The following is a 7,936-nucleotide window of genomic DNA, read 5'->3' as shown; positions in this document are numbered from 1 at the left end:
GCTTGTACATACTAGATCACTCTGCTCGGAGCTGCTTGTCCACTTAGTTTTTTTCAAAATACATCTGGCTGATCGCTCCCCCCACATCTGTCTAAGGCTATTTTTAATTTGAGCTAGATCCTACCTGCCCTTTAAATTTGTAGATTTAAAGGGGATGTCCACCCTTGATGTACAAGTCTGCGCTGCACGCTGTGAGGATTCTCCGGTGCTGGTGCTGAGAACATCGGGCACGTGATCTCAAGTATGTGATTTGCATACTTCTGGCCACATTCCAACTAGACTTGCACGTCTAGTCGGCATGTGACCGCATGTATGAAAATCACATACTTGAGGTCACTTGAGTGCCGCTCTGTGCACTGCACATTTAGAGTGCAGACTTGTAGCCTGTGGCCAGGTCCCTTTAAGCCCAGGAGAGGTTTGTACCCATCTGAAGAGGTTGCCTTGTCGCTGGCAGATGGGCTCACACAAATTGAGTATAGTCTATATAACAATTATGCATTTCATTTTTATTTGCATTCATTTGGGACCTGTATGTAGTTACAAATCGTCCCCATTTAACTCCCCGACGTGTTTCTGGATGAACCTGATTGGACAGAGAGACGGAGTGACCGAATAAAGGGATGTAAATCACGTCAGCAGTGGTAATAAAAGACAAAAATACGTCCGGATGCAAGTAGTACAGTTAGCCCACATAGAGAGAAATGTTTTTATACGATGGATCTTCTTTTGAAACGGCGTTCCTAATCAACACATAAAGTAATAGTAATAGCCTGGCTTATGGCCAAATCGAAAGTCAAGAGAACACGTGCAACAGCGCTACCCACTGGTGATCTGTATATCACTTCAAAATTGAAAAAATCCACTTTATGTCATGTATGAATCAATCATTTAGAAATTAACTTTTCTGATACTTTGGTGCTTGCAAATTTTAGGGAATATTGCAGACCAATTCATCTCAAAAATGTGAATTCCTAAAATATTTTTTTATTAAGGATAATTATGCCTTAAACTGAGATGATAAAGAGTTAATGTCAAACTCCACTAAGGCTCTGTTCTCATTAGTATCATGATTTCTCTTTGCAATGGGACAATGACACCTATGGCCATTTTTGGATCTCGTGTTATAATAGGATCTATTTGGGTTTTTTTTTAGAGAGATTCAGGGTTTTTAATAGGAAAGCAGAAACAAATTTTACTGTAAAAAAATACCGGAACCCCTGATAGGAAGCAAATAATGTAGATGTGAACATAACTATAAAAAAAATACTAATTTCGGTGCTGAGATTTTATCAGCCTTGCAAAATAACATTTCTTTACTACATTGTTGATCTCTCAGGTTGCACCAATCAATTCAGCACTAAAGGGTGGACAGTTCCCAACATCATGTAAATCCTCCTTTCTGTTGTTTTTGGCTAGATTTCAGGGACTTTTGTGTATTGGTGACCACATGGGACATATATGCAATGGTTGTGGTCACCAGTGGTTTATTCTGCAGGGTAATGACCATACTTCACACCAGAAGAAACAATATGATCATTACCTAAGTTAGGAAGAAAGTCATAGAAGATGGTGAAAACTCATAGTCCTAGTTTTTTTACTAAGTAGGACCTAGAATGAAGCTGCGTAAACCTATTGCATGATGGTGGCAGACAGTGTCAGAATGAAGAACATTGGGACCACCAGAGGACTTGATTCTGAGGGACCAACTTTCATGTATACAAAACCAATGCATTATTATTAAAGTGGTTTTTCGGACCTAGACTAATTATTATCAGACGCTGTATCAAATGGTATAGCCATAAGACACAATGTTAGGATTCATCTCTGTTTGCTGATTCGATCGGTTATCACGTGATTGTTTAGATACTGTTGAAATCCAGATGGTGGAGCCAGGTTCTCACCCACTCAAGAACCCCATAGCAGCTTCATGGTTTGCACTATAAACTCTCCTGAAGGAGAAGCAATGGCCCAATGGAGGATTCTCCGGTTCTCTGGTGGGCCAGTCCAACCCTTGTGGCAGATATTGTAATAATGAAGTCATTTATGTAGCTTATAGCGGTGCTATTGGCAGGGGAACTTGTACGATGCTCTCAATCTTCATCTGTGGATCATGACCTCTTGCAGGTGTGTAATTTATTGTTGCACTTTGGAAACTAGTTATCTAGTTTCTGGAGAATTTTTTTATTTAAAATTCTTGCAAAAATATAATAATTCCTGCACTTGACTTGGGCATGTCTCATAGAGACATCATTGTGCATTCTTATATCCTTCTGCTTTAAATTAGAGGAAAAACATAACTGGATCCTACCTGCTCTTTATATTTTTAGGCATAAGCTTGAGAAAGTTCCCACAGTTCGTGTAGGTTCTCGTCTAAAGAGATCGCCTTGCTGCTGGCACATGGGCTCGCACAAATTTGATCTAAATGCGTAAGGACCTAAATTAATAAGCATGGTCTGACGTCTCCACCTAATGTGGGACATTCTGGGACGTTGTGCCTGCTCCAAATTAATGTTAGAGTCCAAATACTTGTACAAGGAAAGAGCCACGCTGACACACTTAGTATCAGAGCAGATCTCTGTTTATTACATCATTACATCATGGTCACTCTCTTATATAGACATTTCTTGGCCCTCCATTTTAGCAATATAATTGTCTCAGCTTATCTTTACATATGTGCTGGTATTAGTATATATACATCTCATTGGCTAAAGTTAATATTATCTACACCCACCTTAAGGATCTAGGTGTGGTTCTTCTTAACTTTCAATTTCCTATGTGTTATCTCTAAGTACAGCATTGTATTACAGTATATGGAAGGTGATTCACTTTAATTGCCTGTAGGGGAAATGAATAGCTGACTACAACTTTATTTGGTGATTACAGCTCATTGCTTTTGTTATGGGCTCATCTGGTTATGTGGATTCACAAAGCAGGAGGTGAGGGTGGATACACGGGCACAGCAGGCATGGAAGGCAAGCAGACCAGTATAGACCCAGTCAGCATGCTGTGCTGCACAACAGAAAAATAAGCAAGGCAGGACACGCCAGAACCAGAAGGTTTGATAAAGAGGAAAATGGCAGGTCTGAAGTAGTACACAAATATAGATAGCAGGATTCCCAGCAAATATAGCTTAATACAAACAATTTCCAATAAGAGTTTGTGATGCATACAGCAAGTGATGGGTTAACCAGCTAGGTGGAAACGAGAGAGCTAATCATCAGGTCTGGGTTTTTTTTAGAAATCACAGGTGTTTGCAAAGATGAGTGTAGTGTAGCAAATAATCTCTAAATATCAGTTCATAATGCTTACTTCAAAGGATGGGTTAACCAGCAGGTCTGAGGGATTGTAGAAATCACAGGAGTTTGCAAATTTAAATGAAGCAGAAGACACTGGATGGTAGCAAACACCAAATAAACAGCAATTAAATAAATTATAGTTTCAATTCTTAGACACAGGAATATGGCATTAAAGAATGCTAGGCCACTTGTAAGACCCAGTGTGGAGCACAGCAAAGGGGAGCAGTCTTAGGGGAAGGGAGCAGAGCTCAACCTAGATGAGACAAGTGCATAACAGTTTAGCACTTGAGAAGCCATGGTATTCTCATTCCACTTAAGATGTAAACTTTATACTGTTTGTGGGGCGTTCAATTTGCAAAGATTTATCCTAATGTCAAACAAGAAGCACATACAGGTAAGTGCTAGGTGCTCCAGAGAAAGACAAAGGGTCACTCTGGCTTAAGATGCCAAAGAGTGAAGCTGGAAGAAAACGAAGTCAGAAGGAGAAAGCGAGCCGTCCAACCTCTAGTGCTGAATTTCACTAGGTGCCGCCTGTCAAGAGTAAATCATGTAGTAAAGTAGAGGAGGAATTATACATCAGGGGAAATAAGTACAACATCACGAGGTTCTGATCTGACAATAGATAACATTGACTTTGTTGGCCAAGAAAGTACTTTAAAACGCGGCTGATTTATGTGGCGTCCATTAAGAAGAGGTTCCATGAAGGCAGCTGCGAAGACTAATTTCTTGGCAAACAATGAAGGGTTAAATCATAAATTTGTCCATGGTGCAGTCGATGCTGAGAGTTTTTTGGCAGCTCAATGAATACATTTAATTAAGAAGTCTTTGACCTGTGTGTCACTACAGTGAAATATATCTGCGGTGAAATATCACCAATATTGTTGAATACTATTTATAAACAGTGGGACCCGGACAGATCGTGGGGGTCTCACATCTAATTACCTTCCCGATGCATAAAGTCAAATAGAAAAAAACGAAGACAAAAGCACAATACACAAATACCCAAAAGGTAAGTCTCTCAGTCCTTATTCATATGTATGTCACTTGACAAATGGTAAGGTTTTAATATTAGAGTTAGGACTGTCCCATAAGGGTTGCCATGACGTGGCGGGATAGCTTCTACATTATTTTGATCAAAATTATGTTAACTAAATACCCTTTATTACTTATCATTATTTTTATGCACTTAGCGATTTATCCATTTACCTTTTGGATATTTGTGTATTGTGCTTTTGTCTTTGTTTTTTTCTGTCTAATGGCCTATGTGAACATGCATTTACATTTTGCATGCACACAAATTCACGTTTCAGTTCAGACTCCCAGGTTTTTTCTTTAAAGTCAAATAGAAAAGATATTGTACTAACCCGTCCATAGGGCTGATCCAAAGGGTGCACTAACTGCGGTACATCAGTAATTTAGATTTGTTTGGTGATATTATTTAAGCACCTAATGTTGGTATTATTTGCTCCCAACATACTGTCAAGTATTCAAATAATGCCAACATACAGTGCTCAAATTCTCCCACCATATGGCGCTGAAAGGCTACTAGCATATGGTGCTCAAATAATGACAGTATACGTTGTCCAAATAATACCAATTTAAAGTGTTCAAATGCTCCCACAAAACAGTGCTCAAATACTCCTACGATACGGTACTCAAATAATGTCAGCATACAGTGCCCAAATGATACCAATATAAAGTGCACAAATACTCCCACCATATGGTGCTCAATTGTTGCCAACATACTGTAAAATACTGAATAGCCACTATATGGTCGGAGTATTTAAGCACTTCATGTTGGTATTATTTGGGCACCATATGTGGGTAGTATTTGAGCACTGTATGGAGGGAGTATTTGAGCATTTTATGTCGGTACTATTTGGGCACGCTGTTAGCATTACTTGAGCACCATGTTGCTAGCTCTTCATGTTGGTATTATTTAGGCACCACGTGTTGCTAGCACTTTTACAACTCTGTTAGCATTATTTAAGCACCATATGTTGATAGTATTTGAGCCCTATATGTCGAAAGTATCTGAGCACTGTATACTGGAATAACTTGAGCACAATATGATGTTTATTTAGTTAGGGATTGATGCATACAGTTGTGGCCAAAAGTATTGGCACCCCTGCAATTCTGTCAGATAATACTCAGTTTCTTCCTGAAAATTATTGCAATCACAAATTCTTTGGTATTATTATCTTCATTTAATTTGCTTGCAATGAAAAAACACAAAAGAGAATGAAGCAAAAATCAAATCATTGATCATTTTACACAAAACTCCAAAAATGGGCCAGACAAAAGTATTGGCACCCTCAGCCTAATACTTGGTTGCACAACCTTTAGCCAAAATAACTGCGAACAATCGCTTCCGGTAACCATCAATGAGTTTCTTACAATGCTCTGCTGGAATTGTAGACCATTCTTCTTTGGCAAACTGCTCCAGGTCCCTGATATTTGAAGGGTGTCTTCTCCAAACTGCCATTTTGAGATCTCTCCACAGGTGTTCTATGGGATTCAGGTCTGGACTCATTGCTGGCCACCTTAGAAGTCTCCAGTGCTTTCTCTCAAACCATTTTATAGTGCTTTTGGAAGTGTGTTTTGGGTCATTGTCCTGCTGGAAGACCCATGACCTCTGAGGGAGACCCAGCTTTCTCACACTGGGCACTACATTATGCTGCAAAATTTGTTGGTAGTCTTCAGACTTCATAATGCCATGCACACGGTCAAGCAGTCCAGTGCCAGAAGCAGCAAAGCAACCCCAAAACATCAGGGAACCTCCGCCATGTTTGACTGTAGGGACCGTGTTCTTTTCTTGGAATGCCTCTTTTTTTTTCCTGTACACTCTATGTTGATGCTTTTTCCCAAAAAGCTCTACTTTTGTCTTATCTGACCAGAGAACATTCTTCCAAAACGTTTTAGGCTTTCTCAGGTAAGTTTTGGCAAACTCCAGCCTGGCTTTTTTATGTCTCGGGGTAAGAAGTGGGGTCTTCCTGGGTATCCTACCATACAGTCCCTTTTCATTCAGACGCCGACGGATATTATGGGTTGACACTGTTGTACCCTCGGACTGCAGGGCAGCTTGAACTTGTTTGGATGTTAGTCGATGTTCTTTATCCACCATCCGCACAATCTTGCGTTAAAATCTCTCGTCAATTTTTCTTTTCCGCCCACATCTAGGGAGGTTAGCCACAGTACCATGGGCTTTAAACTTCTTGATGACACTGCGCACGGAAGACACAGGAACATACAGGTCTTTGGAGATGGACTTGTAGCCTTGAGATTGATCATGCTTCCTCACAATTTGGTTTCTCAAGTCCTCAGACAGTTCTTTGGTCTCCTTTCTTTTCTCCATGCACAATGTGGTACACACAAGGACACAGGACAGAGGTTGAGTCAACTTTAATCCATGTTAACTGGCTGCAAGTGTGATTTAGTTATTGCAACACCTGTTAGGTGCCACAGGTAAGTTACAGGTGCTGTTAATTACACGAATTAGAGAAGCATCACATGATTTTTCAAAGGGTGACAATACTTTTGTCCACCCCCTTTTTTAGGTTTGGTGTGGAATTATATCCAATTTTGCTTTAGGACAATTCTTTTTGTGTTTTTTCATTGAAGACAAATTAAATGAAGATAATAATACCAAAGAATTTGTGACTGCAATCATTTTCAGGAAGAAACTGAGTATTATCTGACAGAATTGCAGGGGTGTCAATACTTTTGGCCAGCACTGTATGTATATTATTTTTGCAAGCAACTCCAGGGAAGGCTTTTTTGGCCAATGTGTGGCAATATAATTTGAACATTATATGTCACTAAGTGACATGACTATATGGCATTGTTTGTGCTTGGTTGCCATATTTTATAAGCATACTGACAATATTCCATATAGGGTGGCACCAACAGAAGGTAATGTATAGGGCGTTATCCAATATAAGGCCAGACTTGACTGTTCCTGATAGGACTAGTGATGAGCGAGTATGTTCTGTTAACCCTTTCGGCGAGCATGCTCGGGTGCTCTCCGAGTATTTTCAGCGTGCTCGGGTGTTATGTTTGAATCACTCCGTGTGCGTGATTTGCGACTGTTTGACAGCTTTAATACATGTGAGGAATAACTAAGAAGCAGACATTCCTCACATGTATTAAAGCTGTCAAACAGTCGCAAATCATGTGCACTGAGTGACTCAAACATATCACTGAGTACGCTGAAGATACTTGGAAAACACCCGAGCATGCTCATAAATCTTGAGTAATGAGCATGCTCACTCATCGTTAGATACAACACTTACAAGTTGTTACTTCTCGTCCACTCACCTCATCAGGAATGCATCCAAACTGGAAGGTTGCAAGCGGTAATGTCACTATCCAGAGGCTTCTGGAAGATTTCTATGCTCAATTCCTGATGATTGGCCCTGACTGTCTGACATTTACGTGTGCTATAAAGTAACTTTTTCTATGTTCTTTGTTCTATACTCACTTGTGGACTGTTCACCATGTTGTATCCTTAGAAGATGCAAGAGCAAATTAGTGACCTGTCCTACAGTTTTTCTGTGAATGGAACTATGACGCCAAAGTATAATTAATGCTAATTCTGGGTACCTACTGTTAAATGTTCCGATACCAGCGGCAAACTCTGC

This window comes from Phyllobates terribilis, unplaced genomic scaffold (assembly GCF_046119375.1).
Source record: "Phyllobates terribilis strain yellow unplaced genomic scaffold, ASM4611937v1 Scaffold_12__6_contigs__length_324123572, whole genome shotgun sequence".
Classification (NCBI taxonomy): domain Eukaryota; kingdom Metazoa; phylum Chordata; class Amphibia; order Anura; family Dendrobatidae; genus Phyllobates; species Phyllobates terribilis.
This window is presented reverse-complemented; position numbering follows the sequence as displayed.